Source organism: Argopecten irradians, chromosome 4, assembly GCF_041381155.1.
Source record: "Argopecten irradians isolate NY chromosome 4, Ai_NY, whole genome shotgun sequence".
NCBI classification, from domain to species: domain Eukaryota; kingdom Metazoa; phylum Mollusca; class Bivalvia; order Pectinida; family Pectinidae; genus Argopecten; species Argopecten irradians.
The window spans coordinates 3,850,154-3,864,430 of NC_091137.1; the positions used below are offsets into that span (position 1 = coordinate 3,850,154).

General features: G+C 30.7%; 1 long non-coding RNA gene across 1 annotated transcript; it reads right to left on the reverse strand.

Moving 5' to 3' along the window:
- Positions 1–8,715: 8,715 nt before the first annotated feature.
- On the reverse strand, positions 8,716–10,647 carry LOC138320400 (uncharacterized). The gene is made up of 2 exons (XR_011208178.1): positions 9,950–10,647; positions 8,716–8,825 (listed from the first exon to the last, which is right to left on the reverse strand). It is a non-coding gene; the product is annotated as an uncharacterized lncRNA (long non-coding RNA).
- Positions 10,648–14,277: the final 3,630 nt, after the last annotated feature.

Here is a 14,277-nt window from a genome sequence, read left to right on the forward strand (position 1 = left end):
GACTGGTTCGCCCGTTGTCAGTATAATGTGACCGGGTGGGGTGTGTTGCTTGGTGTCTTCGGCGGCATGCTTCAGTGATATAGCACTATAAAAAGGGCAACAGTTCCCCTATACAAGAAGACACAACACGAACATACCGCAGTCTCCCAGTACACTCACCTCGCACAACATACACGCAACACACCGCATACATGGGAGGCCGTCCTTACATGACCATAGCTGTTAATAGGACGTTAATTAATCAAACAAACAAACAAACAAACGAATATCATACACAGATCGTCATTACGGAGGTTTCTTTCATAAAGCACAGGTATTTTTAAGCGTTCATTTTTTTTTATCTGGGCAAGGGTTTGCATGAATGGATAGTTGTGGATGTTATGGCCAGTACACGGTTGATAGTCACAGATTGTCTGAGTCCGTGTTTGTCTGGCGTCTACTCCATCAATGTGTGAGTGGAGCCCAATTATTGTTACCGTATTTCGACAAGTAATTACAAAAAATAACATATATATACTTAATGGGATTATAATCATTCGACTGTAACATGTTTATGTTAAGTTAATGTCTTCCCTTTCGATCACTTTTAACTTAGTTTTTTTATTATAACAAGGCTAAATTCATTATCAAAATTATCTCAAGAAATCAGGCACAACATAATTTCTACACAAGAATTACACTTGAATCAACGTATCAATATACTTGACAACTTATCATACAATTAAAAACGCTTTCTGTTTATATCTTTTATAATTCGGTATCTTTTATAATTTGGTATCTTTTATAATTCGGTATCTTTTATACTTCGGTATATTTTATAATTCGGTATCTTTTATAATTCGGTATATTTTATAATTCGGTATCTTTTATAATTCGGTATCTTTTATAATTTGGTATCTTTTATAAATGTAATATACTGTAAACCAATGTAGAATCAGGCGCTAATTTACCAAAGACTCCTGTACTCCAGTGCATACACAACATTTTGCTGTTCATCTTATTAAAAACGATTTGATACGAAAAATGATATAAGTAGACTGTAAGCCTCTATGTCCATATCATATATATATAAGTATACAATTATTAATTAACAGTGACTTCTGTTATACAATTTTCCGTAACAATATCCGAGGTTAAATCAGTTAAATCATATAATAAATGAATATTGGCCAGTGATTGTCTGATAGTATCAAAATGTTTCACATTCTTAGCATCCACAACATGTCGAGAACACATTATTTTTTTTTAAAGTAAATAATCCTTTCAAAGTAAAATCGCTGAGTGAATTTGCAATCCTAGTTTTGGGCCTATCCATACTGCAAATTGTACTTAATATCTTTTCATTACAAATATATAAATTACTTAGAGAAACAATATTTCTACAAATTCTGTTCCCATTCCTCAAAAGATGTTTCTGGCCAAATTTGGTTGACCTCTATTTCCCCTAATGAACCCCGCCCCTTCTGTCCCAGGGGGATCGAAGCCCAAATTTATGCATGCTCAGTTCTGTTTTTTTTCCTTTAAGGACATTTCTGGCCAAATTAAATTTGCGTCCATGCAGAACTGTGTGACTAGTAGCGATTTAAAGGATTTCAGTGACATCTATTTCGCCTATTGGGCCACGCCGCTCCTGCACCCGGGGGTAAGAGCCAAAATTTATACAGACTCTGTTCCACTTCCCCAGAGGATGTTTATGGCAAAATTTTGTTTCAATCCATGCTAAACTTTATGACTAGTAATGATTTAAAGGATTTACCTCTATTTCCCCAAATAGATTTCAGAAAAGCTGGTGTGACGTCACAGAAAAATTACATCCGGGTCCTCAAAGGTACAAACACAGTATGGCCTAATAAAAACAATAACATATTTTGATTTTAAACATATTTTTATTGTCGTAAATTATTGACAACAGGGATTGGACACAAGTTTTGCCAACTTAGTAACGTCCTCTCCCGACATTAACAGATACGTGATACATCCCTGCTACACAATCGATACTTTGACAAAAGTATACACATTCATACTTGCAAATTCCGATTTAAAAATTGTTTCTTATTGTGTCAGAGGTTATAGACTTTTATATTTTTAATTTTACAATTGTTTATTGCTAAACATATTTGTGTAGATTTAGTGTTGAAACCAGCTTGAGAAGCGGTGTTGGGCCGTCACAGTATTCGTTTTTTTTCTTCACAGAAAGAAATCCATGTTGTGAAAAAGTTATGAATAGATTATTGATTTTATTGTGTAATGTTTCTGTAATACATGAAAAAGCAGTTCACAAAACTATTAATTATAACGAAATGTGAACCACCTTGCCAGACCACGGCCGCTCATGTAGTTGGGATTTAATAATATAAATACGCAATTACCAACACATTTCTCAATAATTGCTTGTAAAAGAGATTATTTCGTTCTTTGCTATGTATATCTTGTTTTAAAGGAATACTATAAACCACTGTGTTACACTTATATGCAAATCTACGAAATGTATATGTGTACGTACACGTACATGAATGGCGGCCGATCGCGATATCTCGAAAAATACTATGGTGAAATCGTTCAGTTTTAGGTCTAATGCTGTAGAGTTTATTTTTTAATTTCAGTCGCTTTTATTCTATGGGCTGCTAAGTGAAGTATCAAATTGAAGTGATGTTACTTTTAAATAATTCGAATACATGTTAGATAGACTACATTTAGATTTATGAATACAGATATCTAGATCTTAGTACTGTAAATATGCCGACCAGGACACATTGCGCACGGCCTCGAAAATCCTAAAATACTCAATATTTTGTTTAAAAATATGATAAAAAGTAACTATAAACTGACTCATTTGTATGTCATAAACTAAATTCCAAAACTTCTAACGAAATATTTATCTAGAATATGTAATTTTGTGACTCTGAAAAAGGACGAAATTCGAGATCTCGGCAGTACTGTACGTAATGGCTGCCGTGCGCTTGGGGGTAATCTACGAAAGCAAACTTGAATTTGGTCATAATCACACATTTAATCTGTTTTACCAAGTAATACTAAGAAAACAGTAATCGCTTATTAAAATGTCAGTATGATATTTGCGGAACTTGGAATTTAATTCATAATTTCAAGCTGATATTTTTAATATTCTGTCAATGTTTATACATGTATAATGGCGACGGTGGTTTTTTTCTCGTAGCGGTCGAAATGGAGTATGAACATCGTAAAATATATGAATACCATATGTTTATATCGATATATTATTGTTACATATTTTTATTTACACCTTTTGAAATTAAGATAAAGCAACAATTCTCGGATTGCCGTACTATTTATTACAATAAAATGTAAACAAACATCGCAAGCGGCTTTAATTTGTTCCCACCATGTTAACGTGTACAGACAGATCCTTGAGCGCCCGGATGTACCTGTATATGACGTCATCGCCATCTTTTCTGCCCCTAGATACAAGATACAAGATTATTTTTATTTAAAGTCGTGTTTTAACAATAAAGCAATTTTAGGTCAGTAGAGCTATCCTTACGACTGTAAGTTGTAACAACGAAAATAAAAGCGACATAATAGAGATGTATCACAGGAGGTGGCATGCATCACAGATGGCTGAGTAAAATAGCACTAAATTGTTAAAGGTCACACAAACACAAAGCTCATACATGCAATAAATTTCAGATTAAAAGAAAGTAGTCTAATGTACATACATGCCAATATGGCAAAAAAAAAATAATAAAAAAATGTAATGGTACATGCTAATATAGCATACTCATAAACACCAATACAACAGGGAAATGATAAAGAGTATACTGATAAGACTGACATTTGTGACACAAACAATTACTATAAGCATTTAAAAAAACGAAACCAAAATAAGGTAGACATTAAAACCAGCAGGAAAACAGGGAAAATAACAAGTAAGTTACAAAAAATCTTAGTTGGTACAAAGGCTGCAGCTGCATATTGAGCCTTTCCAGGTGTTCAACAGTCTTCTGATCAAAGATAATGAAGGATTCGGCCTTTCTGATATCATTCGGAAGACTGTTCCATACCTGGACTGCATCTAAACCGAACGATTTCTTGTCATACCTTGTGGTCCTGACCTGTTGTACTTTTGCTATAAGGTCTTGTCTGAAATTATAACGTGAGATTTTAAAATTTACTAAGTACGCAATATACTGTTGAATAATATCATGTAAAATCTTAAAAGCTTCAACGGCCATACTTAGGAGAGAGCACTTATTTCTTTCTAACAATACGTGCAGAGGGATAGTAAAATCATTTCGATGAAACAAACAGTCCTTTCCTGGATTTTCTCTAGTTTCCTTGTGTTTTTCATACTACAGAAGTACCAAGCTAAAGGGCAGTAACTAAAGTTTGAAAAGGTAAAAGATTTTAAAATAGTGATTTTGCTTAGGTAACAGCAAATTCTTTTCAAAATTCATAGTTGTTTTAAGGCTTTTCTACAAATGTTGGAAATATGTAGATCGAAATTAAAATTAGAGTCGATGTCAACACCCAATAATTTTACAGAACTTTCACATTTAATTTCGTGGTTGTCAATGTTGAAAGAAGGGGTTTTAATTAAGTTTTTTTTTTTTTTTTTTTTTGTCTAAACAGATAGATCTAGTTTTACATTTTCCGGGTTTGCCTGCATCCCATTTTTACCAAACCAATTAATCGAATACTGACTCTCTTTTCCAAGGTATTTAAAACAGTGATATTGTCATTGCTGGCATAAGAAAGGGTGTCCCTCCTTCCAGACCATAAGGTGGGGTTGCAAAATCCGCCCACGTGCCGATTTCATTCAAATTTTGCAGTGTTAAAGGTCTAGATACATAACTACTTTTTATGTGCTGTTTATTTATTTTGTATGTTTTAAAAAGGCATAAAGGACATGAAATGATGTTTTCTAAAATTACTTTGGGTATGTGGCAAGGGAACCCCTTGTGTCCATCTTTTGAACATAATTTTTTATTTTTTGATTATTTTTGTTAATAAAAGATACTTCTTTCTTTATTTCATATCAATTTATAATGATATTTACGAATTATTTTTACGACAAATTGATTTTGAAGCAAAAAAACCTCAAATTTTTGTCAGGATAAAAATTGAGGAAATTGAATTTGCTCGAAATATTTGGCATGTTATCGATTTTGTCCACCCTTTTAAACCATTTTAAAAACATGCTATAGGTAAAATCTTATAACAGATACTTTTTCAAAAAAATGAAATCCGGGAAAACACATTTTATAGGCTGAAATGTAGCGAGGGGAATTTTCTAAAAAAAAAAAAATCAATATTTGCCCTAGTTGACCATCAATTTAAAATTGATCATAGACATTATTCTAGCACTTTTAAAATACTGTTTTATTTTAATATCCTGAGTAATTATTCCTTTTCTCCGAGATTTTAATGCATTTACATAATTATATCATAAATTACCTTATGAAAATGATGTCAATGTGTTGCCCTGGGGGTTCTCTCAGCTAAAGAGTACTTCTCTTTGTTCAGACCATAATAAAACAAAAGTCAGTGATAGAATTTTTTATAAACTAACATATGTACTCTAACATTATTGCATTTCTATTCATGCATCTTCCCTAACAGTACAAAAAAGCCTAACAACTAGATATGCTCTTGGGTGAAACAAAAAGTTTCTCTTTTCATATCAGAAATCAAATAAAACGCAAATGATACAGATTAAGATTATCCATCTCTCTTATGTAGATAAAAAATATTTTAAATTGAGTTAAAAATGATTAAAGAGGAAAACAGAGTTACATGGGATTTTCAAATAAAGTATGTATAATTTAAAAATAATACCAGCGCCACAAAGGCTACAATCTTAATTTTGAGCAATCAGACGGCTTTTATTTCGAAACAATGACAACAATGTATTTAAAACTGTTACTATCTCATTCGGCATACTCCATAACCCATATATTGTATCAATTTTCACAAATATCTAATAATATCTAAATTTCAACCAATCCGAGACCTCCATTTTGTTTCCATGGCAACCAATCTTTTAAAAAGGGATGCCATGTTATTCAGCATATTTTATAACCCATATATATATACCAATTTTCACTTAAATCTGACAATATCTAAATTTCAACCAATCAGAGGCCTCCATTTTGTTTCCGTGGCAACTAAGCTTTTTGAAAGTGTTACCATGTTATTTAGCATACCTCTTAACCTCTATATACCAATTTTTCACTTAATTCTGACATTTAAATTTCAGCCAATCAGAGGCCTCCGTTTTGTTACCATGGCAACCAATATTTAAGGAGGTGTTACCATGATATTTAGCATTAAACATTTTTACTGTACACTGATTTTCACTTATATCGGACTCTGGAATCATAAACTGGATATGTATAACTAGGTATACTAACAAAGAAGTGATCCGTTGCTACATGCACTCTCTATTTTGAAGTCACTCAAAAACAGTTTTCCCGGATTTTAATTTTGAACCTAATTTACACATTGACAGAAAATGTCATGGGAGTATTTTTAAATGGGGATAAAATTGTGGACAAAACCAGTAACAGGGTGAACTGAGATGACAAAAAACAAAGTTTCGTTTTCTCCAAAAAGTTTTACATTTTCGTAAAAAATATTATTTCAAACTAAATTTTCCGTTAAAAATCTAAAAGAAATTGCTTAAATATAAAGTATATTATCTACTCAAATGATTTATGAATAAAAAATGTAGAATATTTAACAAAGGCTAACCTTTTTTGGCATGTTTGTGCAGGTAGTTTTAATGAAAATGACTACAAAGAATTCAGGCCCTTTGGGCCTTTTTAAAATCACAAAAGAAAAAAGAATTGTCATTTTAAAGGGACAACTAGTAGTACTTTCAATATGCAAAGTTTCAAGAAAATTGGGCTGTGGGCAGTTTCGATTAGCTTGAACACCACCTTTAACGTCACCGTACCCCATTTGGTACACGACCCCTTTTGGTACAAAATTAGGGTTTTCCCCTCTAAAATCCTAGTTACTGTGTTTTGTTATTTATACTATTGTGATATGAAAATACAAGTATAAAATGACAATTTAAGCTCAAATTTGACTTCGATCGTCTAGATTATATTCCTATACGCCTACATCGAAATGGGCGAAATGGCCGTAAATGTTAGCAGTGGGTGCCGTTGAGCCATTCGACGGCTATTTTATGCTACATTGTTATCCGTTTTCATCTAAAGTAAACGCATTAAATAAATCTCTATATCACTAAAATTCTTCGGATATCATTTTCATAACGATACCTCTTTTATTAGCGCAGATACGCCACTTTTCTTAGTGTAACACCGCAATTCAAAAATCCCGCTTCGCCATTTTTGTTTTTACTACCAATGCGCATGCCTCAACGTTGCTGACTAAAACGATCTACCAGGCCAGGTGCTCAGTTGGGGGTTTAATGAGATCCGGATTTATAGCAAGGATATGTATTATGTGTTGGTGTCAATTATTACTTTCTGTCTATTAATCATTAAGATTGTAAGATAACCTACATGTACACCATATGAATTTTTGTCTTAAATAAAATGAGATAATCAAACAACAGACCATTGACATTTCCCCAAGACAATGACATACAAATGTACTCAGTACAGATACATGTAACTTAATGTAAGCAGTATCTCAGTAGATTTTTTTAAAGTGGTTCCTCAAAATTATAAAATGACTTAATCCAGATTTGCAGGCAAATACTATTTCATTGTTAATAGAGTTCATTACACAAAAACAGCAATAAACTGGATCAGTGTTGAGAATCACCATGGGGATTTAATGTCACATGCAGTCATGGAAAAAATATAACATTGAACTTACATGTACATCCTAGATCTTTCATTATATAGAAGACATTGCTCACAAATATTTCATTTATTCTCTCTCTCCATCTTTTCTATTTACATTAAAAAGGTAGTTGTATTCTTGATTTAAAGTTGCAATGTTATAAAAATATAATATATAGATATAAAAATTCTTAAACAGGTATGACAAATTCTGCATTTCTGAAAACTGTGTTTAGGAATCAATATTGATATACCAACCAAAATATGGTCAGTGCATAGCATCAAAACTAATATCAATGTGAGGCCATGTATACACATACATGTATAGATAATTCATATTCCAATTGCAAGTGATCCTGAATTGAACAAACGTGGATCATTTATTTTCATCTGTAACTTGTAAGAAGATATTGTAAGAATTGTAATTGTGTGTTCAGTATTGTTGTGTTTAAATGGAAACTGTACTACCTCCTTAGGCCCTATTGCATCCATTTTTATCCACTAATGAACTTAATATGCAATTATACAGTGTACCTGCATGTATTACCTAGTACCTACAAGTATAAATGTACATGTACCAGGTATATATTGCCTGTACCTATACTATTACCATGCATACTCTATATTGTGATTCCCAGTATTATAACTTTAAAGAAAGAACAAATTGATATATTAATGAGTGCTGTAATGTATTTACTGAAAATTAACAAGCATAATTAGGGCAATTCCAGTTATAAACTAGATCTTTTTTCTTAAAAATCATACTTAATTTCACAGTAAAACCATTTTTCTGAGACATTCACGTCTTCATATAGGTTTGCATATGGCAATATGTTCCAAAATTATTGTGCTAAATGCTGAATGCTGCAGTTTTCCAATGAACAAAAGAAATTTTGTAACAGATGATAAACTCAGGAAATAAAAAAAAATATTATGGTTTCCATGCATTTAATACTGTCTGGTTTTTACATATAGAAAAGGTATGTGTAGCCTCAAGAAATTCTTCTTATATTATGGGGGTTTCCATACCTGCAACATAAACAAAATAGAAAATTAGACATGAAAAATTATACCAGGTACAGAGCTATTGATTATAGGGTATCTTTGTTCTATAGGGAACAAAATGCACCATGTACAGGTAAAAATACAATATTATTGCATTGACATGACCATTATGAGGACTTTTCTTAACCTCTTATTTGTGGTCTTCCAGTAAAAATGGACAGGATATATTTATATATATCATTCCCTGTATAATTTTACCATTTTACAGATAAACTCCCAGGTAAAAATGATTTACATGTAGATAATTAATTACATATAATAAGTTAACAGAAGGAAGGATATCTAGTCATTGGTGATTTATATACCCAGTAATTGAATAGAATGGTATTTGTTTTACCATAAAAATATCTATATATGCTATAAAATAATTATACATGAATCACATGTATTTGAATCCTCTTAATAAATTAATATGGGAAAATTTAAATATGTAATGTTTTGTAATGCAAACCTTTTAAAATAAAAAATGGAAGATTATAACAAAATTGAGTTGTAAAAAATTAAAACAGAAGAGTGTATAAATTCATTTTGTATTGTAATTTATAAAATTATTTCTAAATATCATACATACATAATACATAAAAACATTTTTAATTACCCAATATACCTACATGTATCTATCTATGATTTTGTTTAATTTTTCATATAAATAACATTTATTAACAAGTTCTCAACCTCATGATACAGTTGCATAACAAGATTTTCAGCAAGTATGTACTATTATGCATTAGCTGTGTATTGAGGGCTAAATGAAGTCTTATCAAATTAAATACATGCACATTATAAGGTTATATACATTTTACATACAAACAGTTCTGAACAAGCTCTTTTTTCACAATATGTAATGTACACTACATGGTACAATTAATAAAATCTTATAAAACCAGATACCATATCTTATAATTATGTTCTATTTGCTTTATTTCTAATGCTTCATTTGGAGAATGGATACTGGATAGATCTATAGTATAGGCCTAGTTATAATATGGACTGTTTAGGCATGTTATTTCAAATTTTATATGCAAATGAGCAGGTGCTTGTTTCGTTTTGATAACATATTTTAAAAAGTTTTGAAAATTGGTATTTACCGGGATTATAGATTGCAGAATATTCTGAAACAGGTATGTTCTATTTTAAATCAGTTTATATGAAGAAGTGTAGTGGATATTCCTCATATTTCAATTGTAACACCAAACCGTCTTTCAATTTCACTGAAAAATACGGGAAATGACTCGCCAGATTAGGTAGTGTTTTGAATGGCGGTACTTTTTAAATAATCGTCGGTAAATATCAAAGACAGTCACACATTTCAAAATATTTTATTAACAAATACAAGATATACATGAATCATAGAGAAAGATAATATATTAATGTAATGCCAAATGGATTGGACAACAGGCAAAGCCTATATAGGTCCTCTCCAGAAATCCGGTTTATTTAACTAATAAATAGATATAAATAGTGTTGTATCAGTAGAAATGAAAAGAAAAAAGAATATTAGGAGCATACCCAAGCGGGCCATAGAAAAGAAAATAAATATTTACAACAGATAGACAAATAAGTAAATATATTTTAAATGAATAAGTAATAAATAGGCAATATTATTTATAGAAAACAAATTAATTAATTTATACATATCACATCCACACACACATACACACCCTCTCATAATGGCCTTCAATATATCAATACATGCATATATTTTAATATTTCTATAAAATCTATTTGTACAATTGAAATCTCTTAGTTTTTTTTATATAATTACTTGTATGAAGTAGTATCATTTCATTAATATCATTAGATAAATCAATAGACCCATACAACAGAATTTCAATATTAACAAAACCCAAAAGATTAGAAATAGAGATTATGTGATGTCTAAAATCAGAAAAATGAGTACAATAAAAAAAATAATGTTCAGAATTTTCAGTTGGAGCACCACATAAGCATGAACCATCATCTGTCAAATGATCGGAGAATTTGTCATAATTTAAGTCACTGGCATTATTGCGCAATTGGCATAAAAGGATATTTAAATTTCTTGGTTTACAATTCATAAATATGTTGGAGATTATAGATGGAAAAGTTGTTTTTAATTTTAATTTAAAAGAGGAAATAGAAGAAGATTCTCTGATAGAGTGATCTAGTGAGTTCCAAAGTTTCATAGAAGATGGGAAAAAACTATTATTATAGTTGTTAGTCCTTGATTGTGGTAAGTTAAAGAACCTTTCATTTCTAAATGCATAATTATTATTAGTATTTATGAAGGGATGTATATTGTCATATAGATAAGTAGGAGTATGGTTATTTAGGATTTTATATAGTAATGTTAGTTTGTGTTGATGTCGTCTATTCTGCAATGTTTCAAGTTGTGTTTCAGAGTAAAGAACATGATGAGAAGTGCCTCTTCTTAAACCAGTAATAATTTTCATAGCTTCTATTTGAATAGATTCTAAAAGATCAGACTCATTTTTTGTACAATTATCCCAAACAATATCAGCATATTCTAAAATTGGCCTAATATAAGATATATATAGTGTTTTTAAAGAGTTTCTATCAAGTTTATGTTTAAGAGTTCTTAATATATTGAGTCTGGATGATGCTTTTTCATAGATATTTGATATGTGTTCTGACCATGTTCCTTTTCTATTAAATGTTAGCCCTAAGTGTTTGTGAAAGTCATGCTGAGATACGGGTTGGTTATTAAAAATAAGAGTGGGATGTAGGTCTGCTTGTTTCCGTGAGAAGGTAATACTGACAGTTTTATTAGGATTAAAAAGAATTTGCCATTGATCAGCCCAAGAGGAAATAGAAGTGAGATCATCATTAAGAGTGTCTGCTGGCGTTTCAAGATCATCATCATCATCAACTATTACATATAAAGAAGTATCATCTGCAAATAATTTTATATTGGATGTAATATTATCTGTGATGTCATTTATGAATAATAAAAAAAGAAAAGGACCAAGAACAGACCCTTGAGGTACTCCTGCATGTACTGATTTCAAGTTTGATTTATAGTCATCAATGATTACTCTTTGTTTTCTGTCAGATAAGTAAGCTTTGAACCAGTCAAGTAATTTACCTTTTATACCATATTTTTGTAATTTATATAAAAGACCTGAATGCCAAACTCTGTCAAATGCCTTACTTATATCACAGAAAACAAAGCGCACATCATTTCCCTTATCTAAATTAGAACTAATAATATTAAAAATATCAACAAGTTGATTAGAAGTAGAATCTTTGGGTTGAAATCCAGATTGATTTTTACTCAACATGTTATATCTAGTGATATAATTAAAAGTTTATTTAAAAATTATTTTTTCTTACAGTTATTAGAAGTAAATCTTTGGGTTGAAATCCAGATTGATTTTTACTCAACATGTTATATCTAGTGATATAATTAAAAGTTTATTTAAAAATTATTTTTTCTAACATTTTAATAAATATAGAAGTAATTGCAATTGGTCTATAATTATTTAGGTCATTTATGTCACCTTTACCTTTATATAGGGCATTAACATTAGCTGTCTTAAGGATGTCTGGAATTTCACCCAATGATAAAGTCTTATTAAATAGTAATTTTAAAGGATAGATTAGTGATGGCGACAAGTTTTTAACTACTCTTGGCAATATGCCGTCTGGACCAGCAGGCTTATATTAATTCTTAAAAGGTTAAATTGGTCTTTGATCTTGTTCAGTAATATTTATTTCAGAAAGTTCATAAGGGCATAAGGGAGGTAATTCTGGAAGATTAGTGTCAGTGATATCTGAAGAGATGTTAGTAAAGAAATTGTTCAGTGCTTCAGCTTTATCAAGAGGATGTGTTAGTATTTTACCATTCACTTTTAGAGGATTAGAGGTTGTGTTAGATTTATTCATTTTAATTATTGACTTGGCAATATTCCACCATTTCTTTGAGGAGGTTGACTTATCAGACAGTTCATTTTGTAATTTTTGGATATAGTTTTCTTTAGCTTCCCTAATAAGACTAACAGTTTCATTACGGATTAATCGAAAATTTGACCAGTCTTGTTCCCTATTGAGGGTTTTAGCTCTTTTATGTATTCTATTTTTTTGTCTTAACTTGAGTTTTATATCTGAGGTGATCCAGGGTTTATCATTTGGACGAATTGTAACAGATTTATGAGGAATGTGCCTGTTTGTTTTTTCATTAATTGTGTTAATAAGATGAGAGTAAGAGTCATTTATATTGGTGCAGTTTATGAATAAGGTGTCCCAATCTATTCGTAGTAGTTCATTGTTAATGGTATCCCATTCTGCATTATTAAAATCATATATAACTCTTTTATAGGATCTGTGTTTGAATGTTTTGAAAGAAACATGTATTATAATTGGGCAATGATCACTACATAAGGGAGATAATATTTGACTATAGGTAATAAGATCAGAATTATTTGTAAGAAATATATCAATTTCAGTTGCAGAGGTATTAGTAATGCGGGTTGGTGCTTGAATTGTATCATGTAGTTGATATTTTGTTAGCAACCTTGATAAATGAGAGGTTTTAGTAAGTGTCAACAGATCAGAATTAATATCTCCAGTTATTATTATATTTAAGTTGGTATTAAATAAGTTGTCAAATATATTATCTAGTTTATTCCAGTAATCAACAAGAGAGTTTGGAGGCCTATAAAGACAGCATAGAAGAATTTTTTTGTTTGAAGTATTTAGTTCCAGAATCATAACTTCAATATTTTCAGTTTCCAACTCATTTCTACGAGTAACTATTATGTTGTTTTTTGTATATATGCAGATACCACCACCATAGTGTGTCTGTCTGTCTTGTCTGTATATATTTGGATGTGTACTGATTTCAATATCATTATTAGCAATATCAGGATTCAAATGAGTTTCAGTAAAACACAGAATATCATATTCAGATAACTCAGAAGAAATAATGTCAGTTTTATGTCTGAGAGACCTTACATTCAAATTTAATACCGATAAATCATCATAATCAGATGCTGTAGTTGGTCCAGGGTTAGTATGGATATCACCTGCTCTTAGTAATAATTTTAGTAGTACAAATGATATCCTGATACGAGGGGGGCGAAATACTACACAAAAAACCCGAATCCATATCTCGGCGTATGAGGTTTATTTTAATTACGATGAAACAAAGTGAAGAACTGAAACAAACAGAAAGAAGAATTACTCTTTCTTCTTTCTGATAGACAGAACACATAACAAACAACACTATGCTATAATGCAATAAATGTTACTCGAAACGATATGACCTTAATTTGACATGATTTACTTTAATATGTCGACTGTATATTTCCTATTCATAGTAAATATGAGTGATCGATAACATAACATACAATAGGAATGAAATTACATTTAGTCTAAACGATTATAAACTCTGTAAACTTACATTTTTGGACCACCC